The sequence below is a fragment of the Ptychodera flava genome, chromosome 19, assembly GCF_041260155.1.
Source record: "Ptychodera flava strain L36383 chromosome 19, AS_Pfla_20210202, whole genome shotgun sequence".
NCBI lineage: Eukaryota > Metazoa > Hemichordata > Enteropneusta > Ptychoderidae > Ptychodera > Ptychodera flava.
This window is the reverse complement of record NC_091946.1, coordinates 16,165,250-16,178,466: the sequence shown is the minus strand read 5'-3', so window position 1 is coordinate 16,178,466 and position 13,217 is coordinate 16,165,250.

The window sequence follows — 13,217 nt, the reverse complement described above, 5'->3', positions numbered from 1 at the left end:
GGTAATGCTAGATAATGAACAGCTTCAGTTATGCTGGTGAAAGCATTGCATGGATATAGAGTGCATCTATAGTATATACTGTAGTGACATGATGTAATAAAAGTGCCCTTTGACAATCTGGTTGGGTAAATATTATGGTTGGATCGAAAACTGAATTTTTAGGGAAACAAATTTTTGAAACAGGGACTTGTCTGTCTTGCAAGTTACACCCTGTATTTTCTGCGAATGATACCAAAATGCAAACAGTTTCGAACGAAATGTGCGTTTGATGATGGTCTGTAAGGACACGTCGTAGACTTTTGTTACTGCAAATCTGTACAGTAAGTTTCCGCTACTACCTCCAAGCAGAGTAGTGGCTGTGCTCCAAGCTATTCATCCCATCAATATAGTACATGTATACGGTACGTACCACAGGCTCTAGAGTCAATGCAGGCGAACCGCTAGCCGCCACTGATACAATAATTGATTTTTATTGTATCAGTGGCGGCTAGCGGTTCGCCTGCATTGACTCTAGAGCCTGTGGTACGTACGATGCACTGCAGCTTACAGTCTGTCCCCATCGATGCCGCTGACAAAATCTCGCCTTCAGATAACATGGGTCGAGGTAAAAGCTTTTGTCCATGTTTTCAGCGTTAGAGTTGTATTGCCGAGCACAAATTTGAGGTTTAGGATTACACTCCATCCCGAGTCGCTGTACGCAAATTCAAAGCGCCACTTCACCAACGTACAACACGTCCTGGTATCAGCTGCGAGCAGCCGACATGTTTACACTCTCCGGTCACGGTTCATCAAGGTCAGTTCGCGCATTGATATTGATTCTTCGTGCTGAAAGAATTTTTACTCTCTTTTTAGTCTTTCTATGATAAAAATAACCATTTTCATTAAACTAATAAATTAAATGCTATATTAAGTATGAAATATAACGGATTGGTGCAGATGTAGAGTCAATTCCAGCATTTAAAAACGGGACTACATTATCAATCGCGTAATGATTTATAGATCGCACTTCCGTTATCGTCATGAGGCTTGATCGGCGCGAAGTTAGATTTTAGTACCATCGGCCAGTGTCGGCTGCGTACTTGTGAGCAGGGAGTTTTCTAGTAGACAATTTCGTGATCTTTCTATGGAATCGCCAGCCAAATGATATCACATAGTTGCAAAAACGTGTATACAGTACCAGGGACAGGCGGAGTTCTAAATTTGTGAACGCGAGCGGCAGTAAAGATGCCGACTATATTTTCTGAATACGGTATTTACACACAGCACGGTGAGACCTGCAACCGGACCGGGAATCGTCCAGCGTCTGCGAGCCGTTCAGAAATGTAAGTCAATGTACCGTTCGTCTGTACATCGATCGCTATAATTATGTTCTGTAATCGTTGTATTGCAATCTTTACCGAAAGATAAATTTTCGTTGATTCATACTGAATTCACTTTCGTTTCACAACAGTTACTTACAGTAAGTGCTGAGATTTTTGCAGATTGTCGCCGTCGTGTATGTAAACAACATACGGCGAGTTGTCCGCTGTCGGACATTTTAATCATTATTAATTTAATTTCGATCATGAATATTTATGCATTTTCTGCTTCAATTTTTCAACTTGATTTTGTCTCATTTTCAAATAATTATGGATTTCTTTCATGAAATTTACAATGTTTGGTCAAACGGTAAAGACTTACACTCTTCCCTGAACGATTTATATTTTTCAGAATCCATTGCTGGTACACTAAAGTGGACAAGAAATTCAGAGAACAGAAAGCCAAATCGCAGCCTTTGACAGTAATGTAAATGTTACATGAAACTTCTCAAGTCAAAAGAAAATCTTGACATGATCATTACACTTATGTGGCATGAATGAACATGGCATATAAAATAAATTGTACCACAATTGAATTTAACTTTTTTTCTCTGTCATCTTTTTGTTTATAATAACTTTATTTGCGCTGACCATTGTTTCTCGTGAAACTGGTATTTCAGAGTTTAGTTGGATAAATAATATTTATATATTGGCCGACTGTGGACAGCACAAGATGTGTTTTATCCAGCTAAACTCTGAAATACCAGTTTCACGAGAAACACTGGTCAGCGCAAATAAAATAGTTTGCTGTATGGAGTTTGCGGCAAATTTTCAGTAACATTCAAATTAATTTGCCGCAAGTTTGCTGCAAGGATTGTGCCGCAAATTTGCTGCAAAGAGTTTGCAGCAACGTTGCGGCAGGGAGTTTGCTGCATATTTGCAGCAAGTTCACAAGAAACCTAATTTGCATCTGAAAAATGAACCACCCGCATATTTGCGGCAAATAGTTTGCTGCAAATTTACTGCAAAGCTTGCGGCAAATTTGCAGTAACAGTTTGCGGGAGGCCTAAAATTTCGGTAAGGGTTAGCATATGGGTTATAATTAAAGCTGAGATAATTTATGCAAAGAAATTAATTAAGAAATGAGACAAGTGTAGTTTGTTAGTATGGATGTATATGAGTAAGACATGCTAGGTGTAATGGGTGCACACTCTTTCTTTCATTCCAGCAGACAATGGATTGCCATAGGCTAGCTGGGATACCAGGTGCTAATTAGAATGGAGATAATGTATGCAAAGAAATTAATTAGTAAATGATGTGTTTGTGTGATAAATGTATAAAGAACCTTGTATGTTAGATTGATGTCCACTTGACTTCAAAACATAGGAGGAAAGTGGCTTGCAAGTTTGGCTGCTAGCTTCCACACCATAGTTTTGGCTGCTAGGTTTTGGCTGCTAGCTTCAGCCGAGTGCAACGCACATATGGACGTAAATAAAAAACCCACACGCATAAAAAATAACCCATGACAAATCACGCCATGAAATGTACAGATTAAATCACTGCGGACACGGTTAAATCGGTTTCAATCTTGTTAAAATTGATTTACTTAAAAATTTGAACCTCGTAAATTACACAACACATTAATGAAAATACTTACAGACCGCCATGCTTTATGTTATCGAGTTGTCCGTGCTAAGAAACTTCTCCTGCAAATGTCGCGAGGTCTAAGGTAACTAGCGATAAACATCCAGCTATGCTGAGTATGCCACCTTATTAATTGAGAACAGCTTTCACTATCACATTTGAATGCATTTTTTAATGATTATGGGTCAGAATTCGAGGATCAACACGCGCACGGCGAGCGATCGTCTCGGTATGCACACAATACGGTGGCCGCCATCACTGAGAGTGCGTTCGGCTGTTCGTTATTTGTTTGCTCAACCTAAGTTGCCAAGTCGGCCGCGCCGGAAGCAAAACACAGGTGACGTAGTCCGCCAGTATGAGCATGCGCAATTGAGCCTGGGAGCGCGAGAATGTGTATAGTACCGTAGAACTGTCTCGCGCTATCATGTCGTTGAGCTATAAAATGTGTGCATGTTAACAGAAACTGGAATTACTGCAGAGAATACTTTTCAGGACATCACATGTGAGTCTCTAAGGTAACATTGAGGACGTTTAGGAAATACTTTCAGAAAGTTCACGCCGCCTGTGGCCATTTTGTGGAGTATATAGTACCTGCACTGGCTGCAGCGTATACAGTATTTCTACTGTACAGTGTACTATGTACTATATAGGGCCGTTCACAGTTTACGTCACTGTTCTCTCATTAATATGCAAAAATAAATATTTGTCCGCATTTTCAGATAACGCTTTTGAAAATTACGCATGCAAGAACGACGAAAATACATCTCAGTGGGTGACTGCTAGTGTAACAGTGAATACTAAAAAACATATTCACGACTCTGAGTACTGGCTGCAAAAACGGCCACGTATGCAACATTGGTAAAATTTGTCCGCATTTCAAGCTGCGTGTGCGATGTCGCGCGCGTACAGCTATATTTAGTAACAAACCTGTAACCGTGAACAGCGCTATTGCCGGATAATATGCGATGGAATTTTGCGTTTCACGTCGTTCAATCATTCAGATGGAAATGCTGCCCTTCTCCAAACTTTGAAAAAAACAGGGTGACAGATTTGGAATGCTAAAAATTGTATATCAAGAATGACGTAATTTAATGAGAAGACATTTGTATTCGAGCACGGCTACAGTTTTTGATTCGAGAACTCTCATCATGATGGACCGTGGTTGTATTCAACAATCGAGAGGGCAAGGGTGAGTCGAACTTTTTCCTATGTCCATGTAGCACTTGTGCAAAAATAAGCGAATCCACAGGCCTTTGACGAATCAATAAATGAGTTTTTCACCATGCTGAAAGATTGAAAGATCCCTCCGTCACTTTGGGACGAGGTAGATAAATGCAATCAAACCAAACTGGGCCACATAATGTGACTTTGTTCTGGAAATTACGAAGACGACCGGCCGTGCGGTGCCGAACTTTGCAACAAAGTTTCAATATCTGAACTGACTACTTGAATGACAGGCACAGGAAACAATGGCCAATAAAACGCATTCTCGTTGCATTTTGATAATAATGTATCAATCACAATGACACAGAATTATGCCTCCTCCGGCAGAAGGGCCGTGGCCAATTTTTAGCCCTGCTACAGTATGTCTCAGTGCTGAAAAGGCCATGTTGTTGCCAGGTTGTCATGGCTACTTTTAAAATTTGCATACAACTCTGAGAGTGAAACGGGTTGTTAATAGGTCACAAAACTTTTGAGTCCCACTGTCGTCCATTATACCTGTTTCCTTGGGTATTAAAGGTGTGCAAGTATACACATCAAAAGACTAGAAAATTCACTTCATGGGCAGAATCTCATAAAATAGCCTTTTCTTGTCTGGTTAACGAAAAAGCTACCCCTGATCTAAAATATGCATGGTTTTAAATAAAAAACCCGAATGGTTACCATGGCAACATGAAACAAAATGAACATGGAGTTCATGCTGTGATAAATACACTTAGGAGAGCATTTGCATAGTTACTGGGATTACTTTTAATGGAATTGGAAAACTTTGAAATATTAAAATGCAAATATGTTACTATGGAAACACAGGGCAGTAAAAATTGATATCATGTTTTGTCTTTCTAACCCAAAATAACCCTTTGATATAATATTTCTGTTGATTACTGGATTTTTACACTGGATATTTGGTCTTTCTAACCCAAAATATCCCTTTGCTATAACATATTCTGTCGGTTACTGGATTTTAGGTGGAATCTTTGAAAAACTGGTAATTTTTATTCCTGAATGGTTACCATGGAAACATCTCACATTAAAATGAGTGTGATTGTTTTGGTGTGCTAACAAGAAAAACCCTTATTATGATTTTTTTACATCAACCAATAGTTCTTTAATAGGAATTAGTGAAAGAGTAACATTTTCAATCCCAGAATAGTTACCATGGCAACTCGAAACATTAAGATAAGTCTGGTTTTTGTGTTCTCTGACCCGAACTCCCCCACTAGATAATTTCATATATCAATCAAAGTAACTTTTCATGGGATATTAGAAAAACTGAAATTTTCAACCCCTAAAATGGTTACCATGGAAACATGGGGCAGTGAAATCGATATCATATTTGGTCTTTTCGACCCAAAATACCCTTATGGTGAAATTTTCACGGAAATTGAACCTATTATTATTCGCGTTATTATTTCTATATAATACTTATATTAACAAGTTTAGGGGCTATAAGTATTATATAGAAATCTAATAACAGTTCATTGAAGCTGTGGGAATTCTGAAAAAGAGGTGTTGTTTATTTTAATTTTGTCAATAGGGGTGACTTCTAATTGTCGTACGTATATTCTCTCCGCCCAGTTAGGTGTTCCTTTTGACATCACTACCCTTATGAATATTCATATACTTGCAAAAACTGACAGTCGCTGTGTCTGGCAGCGCGTGCTCACAGCTGCTGAGCTGCACAGCGTAGCCTTCGAATGCAGGCCCATCGTGGCAGTCGTGGGCGTGTAGAAAACAAGGCACAGCGACTGTGGACAGTCTATGCCAGTGTAATTGGCCTTGTAAACGTATCTTCAGCGTGGCATTTGTAGTTGTGGCGAAAAAAATAAACCCTCTCCGTATACTGACGTTGTTAGTTTTATTTTGTTCATGTGCATTAACTGTAAGCAATCAAGGAAGTTTTGGGATGGAAATAGAGCAAAGGCATGAGTTTCCAGGAGATCTGTGCTACAAATATAACTTTACGCATGCGCACTTCGTGTAGCCTGCCAATATGAGCATGCGCAATTGAGTGAACGTGCGCGTGAATGTGTCGTCTGCACACTACGTCCCGTGTTTATCATGTCATTCAGCTTTGCATGTTGACAGAAACTGGAATTACTGCAGAGAATACTTTTCAGGACATCACATGTGAGTCTCTAAGGTAACAAGTAGGACGTTTAGGACATCCTTTCAGAAAGTTCACGCCGCCTGTGGCCATTTTGTGGAGTATATAAGCTTATAGTTATACGTACCTGGAGCGTATACAGTATTTCTACTGTACAGTGTGTACATATTGCCGGATAATATGCGATGGAATTTTGCGTTTCACGTCGTGCAATCATTCAGATGGAAATGCTGCCCTTCTCCAAACTTTGAAAAAAACAGGGTGACAGATTTGGAATGCTAACAATTGTATATCAAGAATGACGTAATTTAATGAGAAGACATTTGTATTCGAGCACGGCTACAGTTTTTGATTCGAGAACTCTCTTTATGATGGACCGTGGTTATATTCAACAATCGAGAGGGCAAGGGTGAGTCGAACTTTTTCGTTTGTCCATGTAGCACTTGTGCAAAAATAAGCGAATCCACAGGCCTTTGGCGAATCAATAAATGCGTTTTTCACCATGCTGAAAGGTTGAAAGATCCGTCCGTCACTTTGGGACGAGGTAGATAAATGCAGTCTAACCCAGCTGGGCACATAATGTGTCTTTGTTCTGGAAATTACGAAGACGACCGGCCGTGCGGTGGAACTTTGCAACAAAGTTTCAATATCTGAACTGACGTACTTGAATGATAGGCACAGGAAACGATGGCCAATAAAACGCATTCTCGTTGCATTTTGATAATAGTGTATCAATCACAATGACACAGAAATTATGCCTCCTCCGGCAGAAGGGCATGGCCAATTTTTAGCCCTGCTACTGTATGTCTCAGTGCTGAAAAGGCCATGTTGTTGTCAGGTTGTCATGGCGACTTTTAAAATTTGCATACAACTCTGAGAGTGAAACGGGTTGTTAATAGGTCACAAAACTTTTGAGTCCCACTGTCGTCCATTATACCTGTTTCCTTGGGTATTAAAGGTGTGCAAGTATACACATCAAAAGACTAGAAAATTCACTTCATAGGCAGAATCTTGTAAAATAGCCTTTTCTTCTCTGGTTAACGAAAAAAATTAATTATTAATTAATTATTAATATTATAAATTAAAATTAATTAATTTGAGATACTAGTAGAATTAATTTTAGCACATAAAATTAATTTGAAGGCATAAACATAATTCGATGCATAATGAGTTAGTACTCTACTATATAACACTTATTTGGGATGACTGCATGAAAGAAAATTAAAATACTTCTGGTCCATATAAAATTAATTCTAACACACTAAAATTAACGGAAAACATAATTTTGACCAGAATGGCCCCAATATATATTATGTTTACTATTCATCCTAGAATGAAGGCAAAGAAATTACAATTATTTTATTATAGAACAAATTTCTAAGTTGTTACTTAGACATCCCCCTTTAGGAGGAATTAGGGAAAAAGTAACATTTTCAATCCCAAAATAGTTACCATGGCAACTCGAAACATTAAAATAAGTCTGGTTTTTGTGTTCTCTGACCCGAACTCCCCCACTAGATAATTTTCATATCAATCAAAGTAACTTTTCATGGAATATTAGAAAAACTGAAATTTTCAACCCCTAAAATGGTTACCATGGAAACGTGGGGCAGTAAAATCGATATCATATTTGGTCTTTTCGACCCAAAATACCCTTATGGTGAAAATTTCACGGAAATTGAACCTATTATTATTCGTGTTATTATTTCTATATAATACTTATATTAATTATTATTACAAGTTTAGGGGCTATAAGTATTATATAGAAATCCAAAAAACAATTCATTGAAGCTGTGAGACTTCTGAAAAAATTATTAATCTTAATCTTTATTTAAACTCGATAACTCCATAGGTGAAACAACTCTTTTCGTGGAGGTCGAATAGACAAAAGAAAGTCATAATACACTTTACAGCACAAACATGAAAACACAAAAAAAAACACAGAAGTACAAATATAAAAAAACAACGAAAAGGCATCAGACAAGTAAGTATTATACAAAGAGTTGTTACAAGATTTCTTAAAACTAGTCAGTGACTCAGAGTCCGTCGTTGATTTTGAGAGATTGTTTATATTCATCCAAACCCGCATATCATCCAACCCCGCAACTGACAAGGTGTTTCTGAATTTCAGACTCTGTTTATAAGCAGAAACCCAAAAGACGCTGTTGTATCACTCTATCATTGGCATCACTCCATTCCTTTCTAAGTCCATGACCTTGGGAGCTGTTATGCGGAGAGTACATTAAAGAAAACAGTAAGTTACTTTTTCTTTATATCCTGAGATCCCATTATATTTGTATTACCGAGCTGTTTTCGGGGTTTTTTTCTGTGTCTCGGTCCTTATGTTGTAGTCAGTGCATAGGTAAGTAAGCATTGCTTGGAAATATGTATCTTGTACCGATGTCCATAAATAGCTTGTAAAATGGTGCAAACTTTAATATTATTTCGCTCCAGCTGTTTGTGGTGCAGCTTGGGATTTTTACAAGAAATGGTTCATGTACAAACAAGAGTCATTGATGCTGTGGCTGACGTTTGAAGACATGAAAGCGGTCAGTTTTCATCTTGCAGTTCCAAATCAATATTCTCATAACATAATGTAATATTCCCTACGTTTTTCGTGCTGGCTCATTCCTTCATGGGTATGGTCTTCCTCCCCTTTCTCATGTAGCCATCATTATCATCATCATCATCATCATCATCATCATCATCATCGTCGTCGTCGTCGTCGTCGTCGTCGTCAACATTATTATTATTATCATCATCATCACTGTAATCATCATCGTTAGTTGTTGTCGTCGTCGTCGTCATCACCAACATCATCATCATCATCATCATCATCATCATCATCATATATTCACTACAATCAATAACTTCCTTAGATTCAAGATTAGTATATAAATCTTAATAAAATAGAAATATTTTTCAAAGTATAATATTTATAATTCAACTGCACTTTTGAAAATGACAAATTAATGCTGTGGAGAGGGGTTGTATTTAATGCATGAAAATCACGCAGTGCCGTCTTTTGTGTCATATACCTTCCAATTGAATTAGAATCCGAAACAGTCTATAAGGGAGATCGCTGATGTCATTGGTCGGCCACTCAACGAGGAACAACTGGATGCCGTGGTGCACGCAACTAGTTTCCAAGTGATGAAGGAAAGGAACGAAAGAGCCGTGAATCCTGACTTTTCCCGAAAGGGCACAAAAGGGGAGAGAGAGGGGAGGACGGTGTGAAACAAAACCAAAAGTGCAGTGGCAAAGAAAAGTGAGTTAGACAAGTAGAACCATCAGGAAAGTTGATGATACATTTCTGATCTGTGTAACTTTTCACTCCACAGGTATCCGCTGTCATTTGTCTGAGTTGTATTGACAAAGATAGAAATATGTCATACCAAAGTATTTGGCATTTACTGGTCAACATCATGTTGTAAGAAATTGTGACATCAGTGTCTCTAACCTGTACACTATCGGCATGTCAAGCAATTTTCCTTAAATACGTTTTCGAGTGTTAAAATGGAAACGTTTTGTTTGGTGCATCACATCGACATCTTTTCAAACACTTCCACTGATATCTGAAGGGGAAAGCCAAATAAAGACCACAATTTTTCCAAATGACCGTTTAATTGAATTCTGACATTCAACTACATGATTATTTTGGGGTTTATTTTGAAGAGAGGTGACACAAAACAAATTTACAAAACCCTAACACTCCATATAAGACAACACCATAGAGAAGAAGTTAATAGCGTACTACACTGAAAGTTTAAAATTGGCCTATATGCTATCATGGGTAAATTTCCTGTTATCTCAGTCTTTCTTTCTCTCTCACTGTCGTTGTCTAATTCGAACTATGCCTGTCTCTCTGTCTACGTCTCTCTGTGTATTTTCCTCTGTCTGCCGATCTGTCTAAAATCGCCTATAAAAACATATATGCACATTGCTTTTGCCAGTATACAAATTGACCTAAATTTTTCTGTTGCTGCTCTCTCTCTCTCTCTCTCTCTCTCTCTCTCTCTCTCTCTCTCTCTCTCTCTCTCTCTCTCTCTCTCAGGTCAAATAGGTGGTTGGAAGAACACTTTCACCATTGGACAGAGCGAAGCATTCGATAAGGTGTACAAGGAGCAAATGAAGGGCTATGAAGATGTCATGTACCAATTGTAGTATTCCGTTTCCAAGTTGTGGCTATTCCAAGAAAGCTGTTCAAACCTCGCATATCAATATAATTATGAAATCAAATATTTGCAAGAAAGTCAACACCTTAAAAGCAGAAGTGCTCTGTAAAAAAAAATAAATGTGATGTTAAGCAACATATATGTTTTGAATAATCTATATAAACCTTTTAAAGTCGATACGATTCGTTTGTTGTGGTTACTTTCTCTAATTTCGGAAATGCATTTGATCCATCAATGTCACATCTATTGACATTGTCATTGTATTCAAGGGGAAAAAAACAAGTTTTGTGGTAATAAAGGTTTGAGATGAAAACATTTGAATTTAGAATCAACGTTCACTTATTTTCAGACCGTTCTTTTCAATTGTGTGCTTCAACTATAGTTTTCATCCGGCAGTGGTGTATTTTACGAATAGTGGATTGGGAGAGATTGGCACTGATGAACTGATTGGAAATCATCTTTGGTCTAGCTTTTGCTAGCAATTTTTACTCGATGCTGGAGGCTCCTTTCGGTCTGTATAAAGCGACAACTTTTTTTCGATTGTTGTATACATTGTATTGCTAATAATATGTGTGCAGGAATCCCCAACATCTTCCCAAAATTATGCAAAGTAATTTATGAGTTTGTTTTGATGATGATTTTATCCTCTTTGGTAATAGGACAATTATCGATATCTTGTACTTGAACTCTTTGATGACAATATGTCCTGAGAAGATTTGTCAATGATGTTATTTTGTTCAACGAAGGAGATTGGATCTTACCAGGCGCCAAATGTAAAATAATTATTTTACACATTAGAAGAACATATTCATACGAAAAGGGTGTATTTGCATGCATTTATCAATAAAAAACTACTATAGCATAAGTATAAATAAATCAATACAGACATAAGTAAATACATATATGAGTGAAAAAACATACATATATGTGAACCAATTCACACAAGACATATGAAGACAGACACATACATACATACGTGCATACGTACGTGCATACATACATACGTACGTGCATACATACATACATACATACATACATACATACATACATACATACATACATACATGCACTCACGCACGCACATACATACATACATACATACATACATACATACATACATACATACATACATACATACATACATACATACATACATACATACACTCACGCACGCACGCACATACATACATACATACATACATACATACATACATACATACATACATACATACATACATACATACATACATACATACATACATATACACACATACAGGATCGAAAAGTTTACATGAGGGGAACGAAGTACGCATGCGTATATCCACTCGCACACACACACACACACACTGCTACTCGGAAAAGTTTACATGAGGGGGAACGAAATACGCATGCGTATATCTACTCGCACACACACACAACACACTGCTACTCGGAAAAGTTTACATGAGGGGGAACGAAATACGCATGCGTATATCTACTCTCACACACACACACTGATCTCACTGATCTGAAAAGTTTACATGAGGGGGAACGAAGTACGCATGCGTATATCCACTCTGAGGACAAAGCAGCGTTTGGCAGTGCAGAGCAGAGACGAGAGTATAAGCTGATCTCCATGGAGACGAGTGGCCCCGATCCGAGGACATGTAATGGCGATACAGAAATGCCTGAGGCGGCCTCAGTTGCCGGTAGTAGATTCACTTCCCCGAAAGAGAGTCTACTGCAGCTGACTCTGGACCTGCTAGAAAGAGTGACTGAAGTACAAGAAGTGATTGTACAACGCACTTTTCATCTGCGTCGACCAAACCACAGTCGTTTGGAGAGCTATTCAGCGCTGGGTCTATTCGCCCCATAGACGAGTGTGCAGAAGCGAGAAATACCCCGCTTCTGCACAATCGTCTATGGGGCGAATAATCCCAGCGCTGAATAGCTCTCCAAACGACTGTGACCAAACCATAACTCGAGGGATTCACCGGCTCCTTCTACCAAGTAAAGTATTAGATTTTCAACCCTGGCATAGAAGTAGGTAATCGCCGTTTGACTTCATTTAGAAACTTTTTGCCGTGAACAGTTGTACGTTGAACATTTTGACCTCGCGTGAACTTTCCCAGCTGAGAGGGATTCGTCGATATTTATCGTGATGGGCTTTTGTGTACGGTGAGCCTGGAAGAGTCACGATCGTGTAATTCCGCGTTGAGCATTATGTTTTCGGACAATTGTTTTGTTTTGTTTTATTTTGAACTTTTATTGGACCGTATTTAGTGGACATTTAAGACTTTTGTGTGTTTGAGTTTTGTTTTTGTATTACGGTTAACTTTGATACTTTCTGTAGTGAAAGTATTTGATACTGAGTAGAATGACTTTTAAATTTTAGCAGACATATGTTTCATTGATGTATTGCCCATCGAGTGAAAGTTCCAACGGGAGTTATGGAACTCAAAGGAGGGGGTAATGTGACGTTTCTGGATGTGTAAACGTCTTTGTAATGGTTTCTTAATTAATTAAGTGTCTTTTAATTGTTGTGTTTACGTTTAATTACGTTTAATTATAGCAGCGAGTAGCGTACTGTCCTTGGTACATGCACTTAAGAGGTCAGTAATGTCTAGTTTTCTGTTGTCTGAGCGAAATATTCATTCCTGTGTGCGGATAAAATGTTTTTAAGGTCAGTCTAGATTTGATAGTAAATTATCGCGATGTACTTGCAGTCATCTGATTTGCAAAGGTCAAGTTCTGGTGAAGGTTTTCTTTTGAAACGTTACAGTTACAGTTACA